Below are 18,476 nucleotides of genomic sequence, written 5' to 3' on the forward strand. Positions count from 1 at the left end.
ATCTATTATCTATTATAAATGTAATGAGAAACATAATTATTTATATATACATCATATAATATATATTATTACATATAATTATATTATGAATATATAAATAATTGCATATTATATGTTATATAATTATTTTAATTAAACTATAATATTAATCATATCATATATACAGAATATATTATATTAATTCTATAATAATATGAATGATATTATATATAAACAATATAATTATACATAATAATATATTACACGATTATATTAATCATATAATAATACATAATATATCATATTGATAATAATATGTGTTATACATAAATGTATATATATTTTGTACATTAATAGAGAATATATATTATCCATAAAACTATTTTATTATATGACATATGATAAATATATAGTATATAAAATTATTTTAATATATAACACATAATAATAATATATATTTGTATATATAAGTTATATCATATATAATCATACATATTCATATATATTTATATAAATCATTTTTATATATTATAAAATTTTCATATATACATATATAAATATCCTAGTTTTGATACAAAGATGTAGATGTTTAATAAGGAAGATGAACAGAGAACTATATATAAAATCATTTACCTACAACCCACTGATGTTTGAATAATTGGACAACAATGTACGCAGGGAAATAGAAACCCTGTTCAATAGTGGTGGTTATAATGAATAACCATGCAGAATAATGAATTATTTAAAAATTTAATTCCAAATAAAAAAAGTAAAAATAAAGTTCGAATGTAAGGCACAATATTGTAACATTTATAGAAGAAAATGTGTATAAAAATGCTATCTTAGAAATTGTTTGGGCCATGGAAAGAATTTACAAAAATCCCAAAGGCAGTTATAGCAACAACATCATAAATGAAAGAGACTTGATTAAATTTTGAGAGGTACAGTACAGTACAGGAAATATCAATACATAGATAGCATAAAGAATCTGATAAAATATTCATAAATTATACATTTTATTATGGGCTAATATCCGTAGACACAAAGAACTCAAGCAAATCATTAATAAAAGAGAAAGCACCCCTAGTAGAAAGTGGGCAAAAGATATAAAAAGAAATTTTTTGAACAAAGACAAATGACCAAGAAACAAAGGAAGAAAATCTTGTCATACTAACCATCAGTTAAACACAAGTCAAACTACAATGTGATGTTGCTGGAATTGTTCGAGCTGGAGTCACAGAGATAAGTTCAACCATCAGAATGTACAGAGAAGCAGGGATTACAGCTCTCTCAGGCATGTAGCAATTTCACTTTATTTCTTACAAGCTTTTGTACTCTAACAATACATTGTTCTGCATGTATACATCATAATAGCAAATCAACTGGTGATAAATGGCTTATACGATAAAAATGGAAAGTTACTTTAAAAGAAAACAAAGTAATCATAAAATTTAATCAACTATTTATCCGGAAAAAAACAGATGTAACCTTTAACTAAAAATGTACATTAACTTATCTTGATTCTCCCCTCTCTAGGTCCCCTCCAGGAAATTCCAGAGACAATCAGACTCTGCCTTCAGGTTCTGCCTCCTGCATACTGTAATCACTTGTAATCACTTTGGACTGTCTTCAAAAGAATATCCCTTCATGTGGACTCTGGAAAGGCTTCTTCAAGCATAAATCAATGGCAGTTGAAGTTACATTGAGGTTACAATGTGATATCATTTTATTATTGTCAGAATGGTTTCTATTAAAAAGTTCAAAAAATAGATACTTGCATGTATAAAGAGAGAAGGAAGTGTGCATGCACTGTTGGTGGGACTGGAAACTAATACATTCACTATGAACATCAGTACAGAGATTTCTCAAAGATCTATAGATGGACCTATATTTGGATTCAGAATCTCACTACTGGGTATTTACCCACAGGGCAAGAAGTCATTTTACCAGAAACAAACCTGTACTTGAATGTTTATTACAACACAATTCACAATTGGAAATACGTGTAATAAACCTATTTCCCATCAATTTATGACTGGATTTACAAAATGTGGTATATACTAGGGATTAGGACTCAGCCATAAAAACTGATGGATTAATGTGTTTTCCAGCAATGTGAATGGGACACTATTATTGGCAGTGATATATTTCACGAACATAGACCCAAACACCATATGCACTTGATAATAATTTGGAATGTGGAGCACAGAAGGGTGTAAAAATTTTTGAAAATTAAAAAAGAGGATGGAAGAGGGAGGGCTAAAAGTTTGCCTAACAGGTATAATGAAAAATATTCAGATGATGGCCATATATACACTTTTATACACCTTAATGTTTCAAAATTTAAAAAAAAATTAAAAAAGAAAAAGAAACAATCATTGTACAACCCTAAAGGTGAAAAGGCCTTGAGCACAAGCTCTAGCTAGCTCATTGGTGAAGGGGTAGTAATCTCCATTTCCTGGGGCCTCCAGATCTGATCTCAACCCAGTGGTTTTAGTTGCCAGAAACTGAGGAGTCCTTCCTAAGAATCTCAAATTAGATTATCTCTCAATAACTAATCAGGCAAAACCTAATATTTAAACTTAAAAAGTGTTTTCTTTTTTTTTTTTTTAACTGAAAATACACATGGGTAGGAGGAAGCAGAAGAATTCTGGCCACATGAACAATCAGAGCACATCTTCTTCCCCAAGGGAAGACAAGGGAGATATAGCAGAAAATAATATCTTTAGAGAAATTATTAAAATATCAGAAAGAAAATTCATAATATGGATGGTAAATAAGATGAATTGAATTGGGGAGAAGATATAAATAGAATTCAAAATAAATGGTCAAAAGGCTGTCTCAAGAAATTAGTAAATTTAACAACAAAGTCACCATAGATCTGGACAAAATTAGGAAAGTTATACCAAAGGTTAAGAAATTGAAAGAAGCATTCAAGGAGTGTCAAAACACAGTGAGAAACTCAGGAATTGGGTACAACATGTGGAAGAAATAATTTCAGAAATTCAAAATGAGACTTTTGAACTAAATCATTCAAAGAGGCAGAAATAAAAGAACAAAAACAGAATATCCCCTGAGAGATTTATGTGATCATTCCAAAAGATAAAACATCTGATAATAGTGATTGCTGAAGAAGAGGATGGTTTGAAAAGCATTGATGCATTACTTCAAGGCATTATGGTGGAGAATTTCCCAAACATTGAGAAATTCAGATAGTAGATAGTTTTAGAACTCCAGCATCTCTCAATCCAAACAAATCATCTGCCAGACACATTATAATTAATTTTTCTAAAGTCAATATGAAAGAGAAAAATTCTGCAAACAGCCAAACATTAGAAAAGTCTTACCCTAAAAGAGAAGAATATCAGGAAGATGGGAAATCTTATTGCTTAAAAATTTCAAGCAAAACCAGAATAGTCATTAGCCTTTAACCTTCTTTAACAAAACAATTTTCAGCCTATGGTCATATGTCTTGCTAAACTGAGTTCATTTGAAATGGAGAAATTGAATATTTTACGGACATGCAAGTGTTGAGGAAATTTAGCACAATTAGACCAACTCTAGAGGAAGAACACAATGGTCCATCACCAAAGTAAACACATCAAATAAAGAAAAAAGCTTAGCTTCTACAATGGTGCAAGCAATAAAGCTAAGCTATGTCTGTCTGCTACATAGCTTAGTTTTATTCCTTTCCCTCACCTCCTCCCTCCTCTCAGAGAGAGAAGGAGAGAGGGGATGAGGGAAAGGAAAAGAAAAAAAAAGTAAAGAAAAGAATGACTAACTCTCAAATAAATTGGATTTAATTTTAACCAAAGTACATTACTTGAACATTAACTTTTAATACAACTTGTTAATATATTGTTTAGGATATTGTGTCCTCATTTATAAGTGAAATATGTTTGTAGTTTTCCTTTATAATAATATATTTTTTCCAATTTGAATATTGGGTATATCCAGATGAAGTAGAACCATTTTAAAGTATTTCTTCTTTTTCTCTTGTCTATAAGAATTGGCATGATCTGTTTTTTGAAATTATCTTCTATTTTTATTTATAAATATTGTCAATTTTTTGAGACTTTGGAAAAAAATAATAAGAAGAAGTTAACTGATGACTCCATACTGAACCTCAGAGTCAAAGCATTCTAGAATAGACATACTCTTATCTGGCAATATGAATGTTACTTTTTTTTGCATTATTATTATCATTATTGTTCAATATTTCATTGCAGCAATCATCTGATTTCTTTTCTGAATGTATTTATCTTTGTTCATTCTTTACAAGGTTTTTGTTTCTAGTCCTTATCTTAAACATTGTTATTGCTATTAAATTTTAAGCCTTTTTACTTTTTTGAAGGCAAAAAGTAGAAACCAAATAAACACATGTATATGTATAGAGAAAATAAAACTAAATAAATAAATAAAAACTAAGCTGTGAATTTTCACAAAATAAGATGAACAAAACACCACCATACCTATTGACTCTCTAAATAAATTTTTAATTCCCCACAAGAGGCACAGGTTAACTGACTGTATACAAAAGTTCAAACCCAGTATCTATGGTCTCAAAAAAATACAAATAAATTATGAGGATAAAATAAGACTCGGGTTGAAGGGATAGAAAATAGTAACCCAGGCAGATGGAAATCAGATAAAAAGCAGTTTGCAATTTTATTTCAGATGCTATTGGTTTTAAAACAGCAAAAATAAGGAAAGACAAAGATGGACACTAAAATACTGGTTAAGGGAGGCACAAACATGAAGTATTTCAATCATTAACATTTATGTATTCAACATAAACACTTCATGATACATAAAATGAATCTTAAATGATTTTAATAATATGGTATCTTCCAGGTCCATAATAGATGGAGATTTTAGCAGCCCTCTAAGAGTACTGGACAGCTCCTCCAAGCAAAATATAAACAAACAAGTAATGGACATAAACATGACCCTAAAACAAATGGACTTAACAGAAATATATACAACATTTCTTCCTAACATACTGAGTATTCATTACTCATTATTCTCATTAGAACACGGATTATTCTTCAAAATCAATCATATCTTATGGCACAAATCTTACCTTAACAAATTCAAAAGAATAGTGATTATTCCTTCTATCTTCTCAGAACATCATGGAATAAAAGTTGAACTCAATACCATAATGTTCATAACCACATAAAGTCACAGAAACTAAGTAACCTTATGCTGAATGATAGCAGGATTAAGGTTGACATTAAGAAGGAAATAATGATATTTCTTGAATAAAATAATAATAAAGCCACAAGGGCTGTGGGATACTACAAATGCAAAAGGAAAATTAGTAGTATTAGTTGCCTCCATCCTGAAAACAGTAGGAGAGCAAATTAACAATATAATGAGCCATTTCAAGTAACTGGAAAAGTAAGAACAAATCGACCTCAAACAAAGCAAAGACAAAATAACAAATAACCAAAAATCAGAGCAGAATTAAATGAAATCAAGAACACAAGAATAACTCAGAGAATCAGCAAAAGAAAAAGTTGGTTCTTTAAAAAGATTTTTTTTTTTTTTGCAGTTTTTGGCTGGGGCTGCATATGAACCCACAACCTCCAGGATATGGGGCCGGCACCCAAGTCCTTTGAGCCACAGGCACTGCTCATTCTTTGAAAAGATTAATACAATTGATAAACCTTTGGCCAGACTAGCCAAAAACAAAAGTGATCTCTAATAACTTCAATCAGAAACAAAAAAGGGAAAATAAAAAATACCCCCAAAATACAAAAGATCTTCAATGATTACTATAAAGAAAATCTTGCCCAGAAATCTGACAATATGGAGGAAATGGACTAATGCCTGGAAACACATCACATTCCTAAACTCCACCAGTTTCCTGGTGGAGTTTAACTCCTAAAACTTCCTAAACTCCAAACTCCTTTTGATGGTCTTATTCATCACAGAAATATAATTACAAGACTATATCAAATTTTCCTGAAAACCTTAAACATTCCACACTATAGACAACGTTTCATGCACAGATAAAAACATAATTCTGGAAAGATTCATGTGATTACTATATGTGAATTCAGGACTTAAATTTATTCTCATTACTTGCTCTTCGTATTTCATGGACTACTCATGTTGTATAATTTTAGGGATAACTTGATTGAATTAAAAGATACCTAGATAATTAGTGAATCAGTATTTTGGAGTGTGCCAATGAGGGCATTTACAGAAGAAATTGTCATGTGATTCTGAACAGACTTGAGTGGGGAAAATCTGCCCTTGATGTGGGAAGACGCCTTCCATTTATCTGTGTACCCAGATAGAACAAAATCAGAGGGAAAGAAAATGGTTTCTCTTTCTTCTGGAGCTGAGATATTATCTTATTCTCATATTCTTGAACATCAGAACTCTACCTCTTGGCCCTTTGGACTTCAGAACTTACACCACTAGTTCCTGGGTCCTCAGAATTTTAGACTTGGGCTGAGCCATACTACTGACAGCCCAAGGTCTCTGACTTGCATACAGCCGGTTGTAGGACTTTTCAGTCTCCATTAAGACGTGATCCATTTCATCTAATAAATACTCTTTCATATGTCTATATTTATATCTTTATCCTATTCATTGTATCTCCCTAGAGAAATCTGAGAAATACATGTTTAAAAATAGATTATACATAGCCTAAAATAGGTAAATAGTTTTTGGTTGTGTTTTTAGAAAAGGGGTCAATATCACAGTAATCATTTTCTCATCACTTCTGAGATCAAAAAGAAATTTTCCCAAGAAATCATAAAATGTTTGATTTTGCTTTATAAAATGAAGAGAAAATTTCTTCATCATTTTTCCCTTAGAAGTAATTACATTTAAACATAATCTGTTGCATTTTAATCTCATACTAAGATTATTAGTCTGATAAGCACATTGAATAATCTTTCATTAATTATATTATAGAAATTACTACTCGGTATATCTTTAAAGTAAATTTACTAGCACATTTCACACACACAAAAATATTAAAATAGTGCAATTTATAATTTAGAAGTTTTTTAAAATCACTTGTAGTGAATTATCACTGCGCTGCCAAATACAGAATAAAATTCCACAAGTGAAAAAGTTAACAAGTTTTCAGTGTGAAAGGTTCAGATGTTGTTATTCAAAAAATCTTGTCAATGAAAAAAATACAGATAAGTTTTAAAGAATGAAATGAAAGTCAGAATTACTTTTACACTGTAGCACAAACAAAGGCAATTGAAAGATAATTACTACTAATTCTTTGAGGGTAAGGAGACATTCACCATTAAAATGTAATAAATACACATGGTGTCATGATGCTCATGCTTTACTATCAAGAAATAAAATTGATACCTGGTCAGTTTTATCTGAGATTTTATGTAAATATATGATAGGCCCTAAATATGATTGATTTGATTCTAAATACAAAAGTCTTTCTAGATGTACCATTAGTAGAAAACTTCATGTTCTATTCGAGAAGGAATCTTTTTTGTTCTGTTAATGAAATTGGAATAGTTCTTGGCAAATAACAATATCTTCATAATTACTATGTTGAATGAATAATTGGAATGCTTTGATGACTGAAATGATGAATTTAGTAGAAGAATTCTTATTGTGACAAAAATCCTTTTGTCAAAATAGATCACATTTCATATTCATTCATTCAATGAGTTTTTATCGATCATCTCTATATAGAGAGAATATAAACATACAAACACACAGAGAACACACACAGAGATTCTTTAGAGTTACAATAGAGATCTGGAAGTATTCTCTTTCATTCCTTAAGTTATATTAACATTTTCTAAAAACAGTAAGAAAGATGTTATAAACTTTGATCTGTGAAGCTCATCTGAATCACTGGAAAATGCAGTTTCGCTCCATTGAAGAATGGCAAATCCATGTATGTAGTAGTCAAGAGAGAATGGAATGCAGTATTCTACAATAGCATCTCTTGGTGTAAATATGTCATAAAAATGATGCTTTATATGTTCACTTGTTTCTTCATACATTCATCAAACTTTTACTACATAAATCCTGCATGGGAAGCATGGACATTGGTGCTAGATATTGATATAAGATTGAAGTGCAGCTTGTGTTAGTAAGCTGTTATAAAAATAAAATTATGATACTCTTAAATTTAAAATTCTGTACCCTTAACACTACAAAAATATCTGTAACATACCAAGTTCTAGATGAATTTTGTTTATATAAGAAGAGATCTCATAATTTAGTGGTAGATTCAGTTAAGTGTGCCATAGGAAGATGTAAACTCCTACAGAATTACTGAGGAAATGCATCGAATTTAACCTGGACCAAAAGGAAGTATCAATGATTTAGGGAAGCATTATAAGGAAAACCTTGAGCCGAGTTATAATGGATAAGTACAAGTTATATGGGTACAAAATTGGAAGAAGAGAATTTTCAGGCAATAGAAATGGCATACTCAGAGCCCCAAGGGATTGAAATACATGATTAGTTCTAGCATTGAAAGTAGATCAACACGGCTTGAACACAGGTTGTCTGTTAATGAAGTGAGGGGGCTTGGAATTGACACTGAATATTTAATAATAAAAGATTTCTAGCAGGGGCAAGATGGCTGGCTGGAGTCAACTTTTGACAGAAGCTCCCATCTAGAAGAAAGGATAATGACCAGAAAGTAGTCAATTAAGATGAAGAAGACTGGAAGCTGAGCCAAGAGAGGAATAACTGCAGGTCACCTCTGCTGAGGCAAGCTGAGACTCCAAGAAAGCAAACTTCAGGTGCAAAATTCATCCCAAAGGAAAAGTGTCTGTAGCATGAACAAGAAAGTTTTTGTTGTTGTTGTTGTTGTTGTTGTTGTTTTATCTTTATTTGCTCCTGTAAGTTTTCTAAAGGTGAGTGGTGAACTGAGAACTTCTTGTCACACTCCACAAGAGAGAGCTGCTAGAAGTGGGGACTACTTCCCCCAAGGGACCCTGTTGTGACCCTGAGCACTCTCTTGCCAGGCAGGAACATTGAACTAATGTTTTCCCTGCTATTCTGAACTTCCAGTCCACCCTTCCCCTTGCCTGACTGTCCAGAAGACTAACTCCTGCAGATACTGCCAGAGGAACCTTGTGAGCAGCAGCCCCACCCTGCTGGACCAAGCTGCCAAGAGTCATGTGCCCTGAGCCCCGCCCAACCAGAGCCAATCTCTGCATGCCTTGCCCTGCTGGAGACACTGCACACTACATGCCTTGCTCTGTTGGAGGTGATGGCCCACCCTGCCAGAGCCATGTGTCTTCCCTGCTAGAGGCACCCAACCCATGCTCTATCCTACAGGAGCCTCTGCACCACACTCCACCCAACCAGAGCCACTTGCTGAGTGCCCTGCCCTGCCAAAGCCATGTAGTCCATGCTCTCAGAGCTGCTGCCCTGGCCATGGCAGGCACTAGGGAGCTGTGCAAGGACATTTCCCACAAAGATTCAGTAACAATAGAGTGATTCTGCTGGGATATAATCTTGGAGGGATACCTCCTCAACTCTGAGCACTGCCAGAGGAAACCAGACATCGCTCTATTAGGATACTGATGCTGCAGAGTGGCTGGGGCAAAGGTGCAGTTGCAGAGGGAGAAAAACATTTACTTACTTGTTATCTTCAGAAATAGACTGAGTTCAGGTGGAACACTCCCCAGTGGCTAGTGAGTACCCAAGGAAGACAGGCCTCAGCTCTCCCAGCAAGCTGGTGGCAGAGGGTAGTGTCTGGGTGGAGGGGAAATTGACCTTCCTTTGACTCTGGCAGGAGCAAAGCCCTGGCTTATTGGAGGGAGCAGGACTTTAGCCTTGTGGGGTCACCATTGACTGGGTGTGAAAGAGGAGAAAGAGACGCAGCCCCCAGTCCACCTCTGATACTGGGCAGGCCTTTCTGACTCCACAGAGCACTAGAGTGCCAAATTTGAGCAGCCAGTAGACCTAGTTGCTGGACACCTTTTGAACTCTCCCACTTCAGTTTGTACTGACTGGGTCAATTGGTTTGGAATTCCTATCCTGGGCCAATAACCCAAAGACTCTCTTGGGTGGTACCCTGGATGTGTGGTAACGGGAAGGGTTGATATTCCTCTTCCAGTTGTTATCCATAAGGGGTAGGGTTTCTTAGTTGCTTGTATTCCTCCACATCTGAGACATCAAACCAGAGTCACTGATTCACTGGGATCAGACAAGAACCAGCTGAATACAAGACAGAACCACCTAACCCCACCACACCAAGCAGGTCTCCTCAGCCTCAAACTGTAATACTGTACACGTCCTTTGCAAAGCTGTAGGGGAAAAAGCTACAGTCACCAGTCCCAGATCCTTGACAAAAGGGCTAGTTAAACACAACTCTAGGAGATCCCAATCCAATTTTACCTTACCTACCCACATAGCCAACTGGTGAAAACAATCATGAGGCATAATCAGCAACTGGTCAAAACAATTATGAGGCAGAATCAGTGGAAAACTCTGGCAACATGAATAATCAGAGTAGATCAACTTCCCTACAGAATGATATTGCAGACATACTCCAAGATCCCATTCATAAATAAATGGCTGAAATGTTAAAAATCGAGTTCGAATTTGAATGGCAAAGAAGATCAACAGAATAGAGGTAAAAATGGAATTCAAATTTCAAGGAGTAATTCAAAAGATGTCTCAAGAATTCAACGAATTCAAAGACAAAATTACCAAAGATTTTGACACATTGAGGCAAGAACTTACAGCACTCAAAGATCAGAGAAATACTGTAGAATCTCTCAGTAACAGAATGGAGCAGGCAGAAGAAAACAAAAACGCAGGCCAGACATGTGGTGCATTCAAGAATCTCACTTTACCTTAAAAGATAAACATAGACTCCGGCTGAAGAGATGGTCATCTATAATTCACGCAAATAAAAATTAGAAAAAAGCAAGTGTTGCAATTTTATTCACAGATACAATAGGCTTTGAACCAACAAAAGTAAGGAAAGGTAAGCATGGTCACTTCATATTTCTTAAGGGCAACACTCAACATGATGAGATTTCACTTATTAATATTTATGCACCCAACTAGAATGCATCTCAATTTATAAGAGAGACTCAAACAGACATAAGCAACTTGATTTCCTCCAGCACCATAATAGTCGGAGATTTTAACAGCCCTTTGGCAGTGTTGGATAGATCCTCCAATAAGAAGCTAATCAAAGAAATTTTAAACTTAAATGTAACCATTAAACTTAAATTGGATTTAACAGACATCTACAGAACATTTCATCCTAACAAAACTGAATACACATTCTTCTCATCAGCCCATTGAACATTCTCCAAAATTGATCACATCTTAGGTCACAAGTCTAACCTCAGCAAATTTAAAAGAATAGAAACCATTCCTGGTATTTTCTTGAATCATCATGGAATAAAATTTGAACTCAGTAACAAATGAAATCCACATACTCATACAAAAAAATGGAAACTAAATAACCTTATATTGAATAATAGCTGAGCCATAGAAGAGATTAAGAAGGAAATTGCCAAATTTTTGGATCAAAATGATAATGAAGACACAGATTACCCAGAACCTCAGGTATACCACAAAGGCAGTCCTAAGAGAGAAATTTATAGCATTGCATGGCTTCCTCAAAAGAACAGAAAGAAAGGAAGCCAGCAACTTAATGGGACATCTCAAGCAACTGGAAGAGGAAGAACATTCCAACCCTAAACATAGCAGAAGAAAAGGAATAAGAAAAATTAAAGTAGAACTAAATGAAATTGAAAACAAAAGAATTATACAACAGATTAATCAATCAAAAAGTTGGTTTTTGAAAAGGGCAATAAACCAGATAAACCTGTGGCTAACCGAACCAGAAGTAGAAGAGGAAAATCCCCAATTTCATCAATCAGAAATGATGAAGGCCAAATAACAAAAGACTCCTAGGAAATTCGACAAATCCTTATGAATATTACATAAAACTCTATTCTCAGAAGTATAAAAATCTGTTGCCCATAGATCAATACCTGGAAACACGCCAGCTTCATAGACTTAGCCAGAAAGAAGTGTAAATATTTAAAAAGCCTGGCTCTGAACAGGTTCTGAAATAGCATCATCTATAAGAAATCTCTCCAAAAAGAAAAGCCTGAGACAAGATGGCTTCACATCAGAATTGTACCAAACTTTTAAAGAGGAACTAGTCCCCATAGTACTTAACCTTTTACAAAACATAGAAAATGAAGAAATACTACCCAACCTGATTCCCAAACCAGGCAAAGACCCAACAAGAAAAGAAATTTGTAGACCAATATCTCTAATGAATATTGATGTAAAAATATTCAGTAAGATCCTAGGAAACAGAATCCAACAACACATCAAACGAATTATGTATCATGGCAAGGTGTGTTTCATCCCAGAGTCCCAAAATGCTTCTATACATAAATCTATAAATATAATATATGAACAAATTAAAAAACAAAGTCCATACGACTCTCTAAATTGATGTGGAAAGAGCGTTTGTAATATCTAGCATCCTTCCTTGATCAGAATACTTAAGGAAATACGTTTAGAAAGAACATTTCTTAAACTGATAGGGCCATATACAGCAACCCACAACCAATATCTTATTGAATGGAATAAAATTGAAATCATTTCCACTCAGGATAGGAACCAGATAAGGTTGTCCAGTGTCTCCACTGCTTTTTAACTTTGTAATGGAAGTCTTAGCCATCGCAATCAGGCATAAGAAAGCAATCAAAGGTAACCAAATAGGATCAGAGGAGATCAAACTGTCACCCTTCACTGATGATATGATTGTATATATGGAATAGCCCAGGGACTCAACTACTAAACTCCTAGAACAAGGGATACAGCAATGTCTCAGGACACAAAATTAACACTCACAAATCTGTACCCTGTATATATACCAACAATAGTCAAAAGAAAAAAAAAAAATCAAGGACTCTATTCCCTTTACAATAATGATAAAGAAGATGAAATATCTGGTAGTACATCTAACTAAGGACATTAAAGATCTCCATAAAGAGAACTATGATACTCTCAGAAAAGAAATAGCTGAATGTTAACAAATAGAAAAATATGCCACGCTCATGACTGAGAAGAATCAACATTGTTAAAATGTCTATACTTCCCAAGACAATGTACAGATTTAATGCAATCCCTATTAAAATACCTCTGTCATACTTTAAAGATCTGGAAAAATTAGTATTTAGTTATATATAGAAACAGAAAAAAAACCTCAAATGCCAAGACCTTAGTCAGAAATAAAAACAAATCAGGAGGTATCATGCTACCAGACTTCATATTATACTATAGATCTACAGTGATCAAAACAGCATCGTACTGGCACTAAAATAGAGAGGCAGAGATGTGGAACAGAATTTAAAACCAAGAGATGAACTCACACACTTATCATCATTTGATCTTTGATAAGCCTACCAAAAATACACATTGGCAGAAAGATTCCCTATATAACAAATGGTGCTGGGTGAATTGGCTGGTTACTTGTAGAAGATTGAAACTGGACCCACACTTTTCTACTCTAACAAAAATTGACTCTCAATGTTTAAAGGACTTAAGATATGAAACTATAATAATTCTTGGAGAGAGTGCAGGGGAAACACTTGAGAAAATTGGCCTGGGAGAATACTTTATGCAGAGGCACCCCCGGCCAGTTGAAGCAAAATAAAAAATTAATTACTGGGATCTGATCAAATTAAAAAGCTTCTGCACTAGCAAGAACACAGTAAGTAAAGCAAGTAGACAGTCCTTAGAATGGGAAAGGAATTTTGCAGGTCATATTTCTGACAATGATCTAATAACCAGAATCCACAGAGAATTCAAACTTATTAATAAGAAAAAAACAAGTGATCCTATTTCATTGAGCACAAGAGACATAAACAGAATCTTCTCTGAAGAATACAGGTGCATGGTCTATGGACTCATGAAAAAATGCTCATCATCTTTAATCATCAGAGAAATGCAAATCAAAACCGCTTTGAGATAACATCTACTCTAGTAAGAGTAGCCCACATCACAAATTCCCAAAGCTACAGATGTTGGCATAGATGTGGAGAAAATGGAACACTTCTGCACTGATTGTGGGAATGCAAGCTAGTATGTTCCTTTTGGAAGGAAGTTTGGAGAACAATTAGGCATCGAAATTTTGGCCATGAAGTTTGATCCTGCAATTCTCTTCCAGGTGTATATCTAAAAACCAAAAATAATTTGGCAACAAAGATATTTGCCCCAGATTTTTCATCGCAGCTGATTTCATAATTGCCAAATCATGAAAGAAGTCCAAGTGCGCAATGACCAGTGAATTTATGAATAAATTATGATATATGTATACCATGGAATACTATGCAACATTAAAAAAAGATTGAGACTTTACTTCTTTTATGTTTACATGGATGGAACTGGAAAATATTCTTCTTAGCAAAGTATCTCAGGAATGGAAAAAAAAATCCAATGTACTCAGTACTACTATGAAAGTAATTTATAATCACTCACACTTTCTTATGATGAATCAGAACTATAGCCCAGGATGAAGGAGGGAAGTGGTGGGGGATGGAAAGGAAGGGAGGTGGATCGATAGATAGAGGGTTAATGGTGGGACCACACCTATGAAGCATATTGCAAGAGTACAAGTTCGATCAATCAGGTGTAGAACATTAATGTCTTAACACTGTAATTGGGTAAATGAGGTGAGGGTTATGTTAATTAGTAGGATGTAAGCACTCCAATTTGTACAAATAATGAACACATTGAATCCCACTATGGCATAAATGTATTCATGATCTATGTACAAATGACTTAATAAAAAAAGTGAAAAAATTATAATTTTGATAACTATACATTGTTAAAAATTTTAAATAAGAAAGAAATAAGATAAATTTGGAATTTTGCTTTGGGAACAATATGGAAGAGGGACTCGGTCTGGAGAACACTAGAGAGCATTCCATTAGAAGCTTACATCATAAGTGTCACTACTAAGATGATGGGTAAGGGAATCAAGAGTACACAGATCTAAGATACAGTTTTGAGATCAAATCAACTTGAATGGGTAACAGATTTTATGTTACACAATGAAAAGCACAGTATTCTAAAAGTTGATTTAGAGGTTTCTGTATTGAACACATAGATAAATAATATTGCCATTTATTGGTATCCATAAATAATTTAGGAGATGTTTGAGTCAAGAGATTTTAGAATGGTATTTTCTAAATGCAAACTCTAAAATCCCTGTGGATCATTAAAGTAAAGAAGATTAGTAAGAATGTAGATTTATCTCTTTAAAGTTCAGGAAAATGTGAACGTCTTGAGATAAATTGATCTTCAGCAGAGCAGTTTCCTGAAATTTGATGCAGATAAAATGAAGGCAGAGAGTGTATTAAGTGAGAATAAAACCAGGCAAAACTAACATTCAAAAGGAAGATATTAAAATGAAGTTCTTAAAAGAAATTGAGAAAGACTATTCAGATAAGACAAAGAAAAATGTTCCAAAATCCATATAATGAGAAAATTTAAAGGAGAAACTGAGCAGTGCCAAATGTGAAGAAATGTCAAGATAGGGTTAAAAAATATAAATTAGGGGGCAGTGCCTGTGGCTCAAGGAGTAGGGTGCCGGCCTAATATATATATAAGGTTGCAAAACTAGGACATCATTTGTGGTCTTGGAGGAAAAGAACCATGTTGGATTATGTGAGAAATACATAGGTGCTAAAATATTGGAGATAATTAAGTGTATACTATTTCTTTAAAAACGGTTTTTGTTAAAGGAAGAAGAGCTATGGCAGTAACTTAGGTAGGCTGTAGAGTTGCAAGACGTGACTACAAAATCAGAAATAAAATGCTGTTTAGAAATAACTGGTGAAAGGTTTGTATGTATAGACATTAAGTGGCAAATACTTTAGGTGAACCTAAAGAAAATAGTGAACCATAGGTGAACCGAAAGAAAATAGTTAAACTATGGATAAACAATAAAATTATAGACATAAAGAAAGGCAATTGAAAGAATTCCATAATACCTCCAATTGTCTCTGTTATGTTGGAAGATTGGAGTTACCTTATGATCTTGAGGAAAATATAATAGCCACTGTGGAAGGTAGAATAGGGGGATAATTACCTGAGTTTGGCGATAATTATAGAATAACCAACACACATAGTAGTAAGATATCCTCTAGGACTGCGCAGAAGCATGGTTAAAGGATAGGGAAAAAATAGGCAATCAGATTCCACACATACTACCACTGCAATGTGATTACAGGGAAAGAGAGATTCTACAAGACACACTTTTATACTGGTGTTGGGACTAAAAAATAATTAAACATTTTTGGAAAAAAAGTATGGAGAATCCTCACAGAACTCAAATTAGACCTCCCATTTGATCCTGCAATACCATTACTAGGCATTTACCCAGAAGAAAAAAAAAATCCTTTTATCATAAGTACATTTGCATTAGGCTGTTAATTGCATCTCAATTAACAATCACCAAAGCAAAATGTGGAAACAGCCTAAATGTCCACTAACCCAGGAATGGATTAGTAAGCTGGGATGTATGTATACTATGGAATACTATTTACCCATTAAAAAAAGATGGAGACATTATATCTTTTGTATTAACCTGGATAGAGTTGAAATACATTTTTTTTAGTGAAGTATTATAAGAATGGAGAAGGAAGAATCCAATGTATTCAATTCTAATATGAAGCCATCAGATTATCTAAAGCATGCTCACAGAAAAGGAAAGCTTAAATCAATTCAATCAATTCAAGATGTAGGGGTGGGGGAATGAGGGAGCAGGGAGAGAAGAGGATGGAATGGGTCAGAAGGGTATGTATGGTGTATGGCACACCTCTTGTGGGCAGGACACAATTATAAGATGTACTATACCTAACAAAAGCAAACAGCACAACCTAATTCTTTGTACCCTAAGTGAGCCTAAAATAATACAATAAATAAATGAGTGAATAAATAAATAAGCACCTAGTGAAAGCAAAATAAATAAATAAATAAACACATTATGGCATCTTCTCAATTTATCCTTCCTGATATATGCATCTTGTAATATGGGTTATATATACAAATTGGGCATAATCAGTAATGAGAAATAGGTGTCTTAAGAACAATTAAAATCTGGTCAATTAAGGAAACAGTAAGAAAACATACAAAAGCCAGGTAAATAAAAATTTTTACTAGAATCTCTATAAAACACGTGCTACATTTTTATTTTTTTCTGCAATGTAATACATAATATGATGACTTGAACATGAGAAAGAATGTCAGAGCTTAAAGACACGTGTTTATTTAAATTTCAGATTAATATGAATGTACAAATAATTAGGATACTTTTTTTCATTTCTAAGGTAAAGATGTCGTTCATCCCTTCACCCAGGGGAAATACGGAACAACCTTCCTTACAATGTGTGCATTAGGTGATAACTGGACAAGCACCCTCTTTCCTCCACTTCCCCTCTCTATTCACTCTCTTCTACCTTTTTAAACAACACTTATGTTTTTCTTTTGTGTTGGCATATAGTTGTTTATACATTGTTTTCTTATTACAATTGAGTACACTGAAGAGTTACTTTTCTATTGTTGTGACACTTTACTAAGAAGAATGTGTTTCAACTCCATTCATATAAACACAAGAGATACAAAGTCTCCATCTTTTTTTACGGCTGAATAGTACTCCATAGTATACATATATGACAATTTGTTAATCCATTTATGGGTCGATGAGCACTTGAGTTGCTTACATGTCTTGTCAATTGTAAATGGAGCTGTCATAAACATTCTGATGCAAATTTTTTTATGGTAAAATGATATTTTTTCCTTCTGGGCACATGCATGGTAATGAGATTACTTGATCAAAAGGAATATCAACTTTTACTTTTTAATTAATGTCCATACTTCTCTCCATAGAGGTTGTATTAATTTGTAATCCCAGCAGCAGTGCAAAAGTGTTCCCTTATTTCTTCATCCACATTAGCATCTTCAGATTCTGGATTTTGTGATGTAGATTAATTTCACAGGGGTTAGGTAATATCACAGAGTGGGTTTGATTTGAATTTCACTGAGCATTTTTTCATATGTTTATTGGCCATTCATGTGTCATCCTCAAAGAAGTTTCTGATCAAATATCTAGCTAATTATAAATGGGGTTGTTTGTTCTTTTATTTCTGGTTAATTTCAGTTTTCTATAGATTCTAGTTATCAGCCCTCTGTCAGATTCATAGCATGTAAATATCTTCTCCCATTCTGAAGCCTATATGTTTGCTTTTGTTGTGGTACCATTAGCTGAGAAGAAGCACTTCAGTTTGGTCATGTCCCACTTATTTATTTTTGGTGTTGCTGCAATTGCCAAGAAGATCTTCTTCATAAAAACTTTTCCTAGGCTAATTTGGTCAAGAGTTTTACACACACTTTCTTCTTGAATTTTTGTTTCATGACTTAAGTTTAATTTTTTTATCCAGTGAGAGTCAATGTTTGTTCATGGTAAGAGTTGGGAGTACAATTTC

Source organism: Otolemur garnettii, unplaced genomic scaffold, assembly GCF_000181295.1.
Source record: "Otolemur garnettii isolate 467f Iridium unplaced genomic scaffold, OtoGar3 scaffold00186, whole genome shotgun sequence".
In the NCBI taxonomy this organism is placed as follows: domain Eukaryota; kingdom Metazoa; phylum Chordata; class Mammalia; order Primates; family Galagidae; genus Otolemur; species Otolemur garnettii.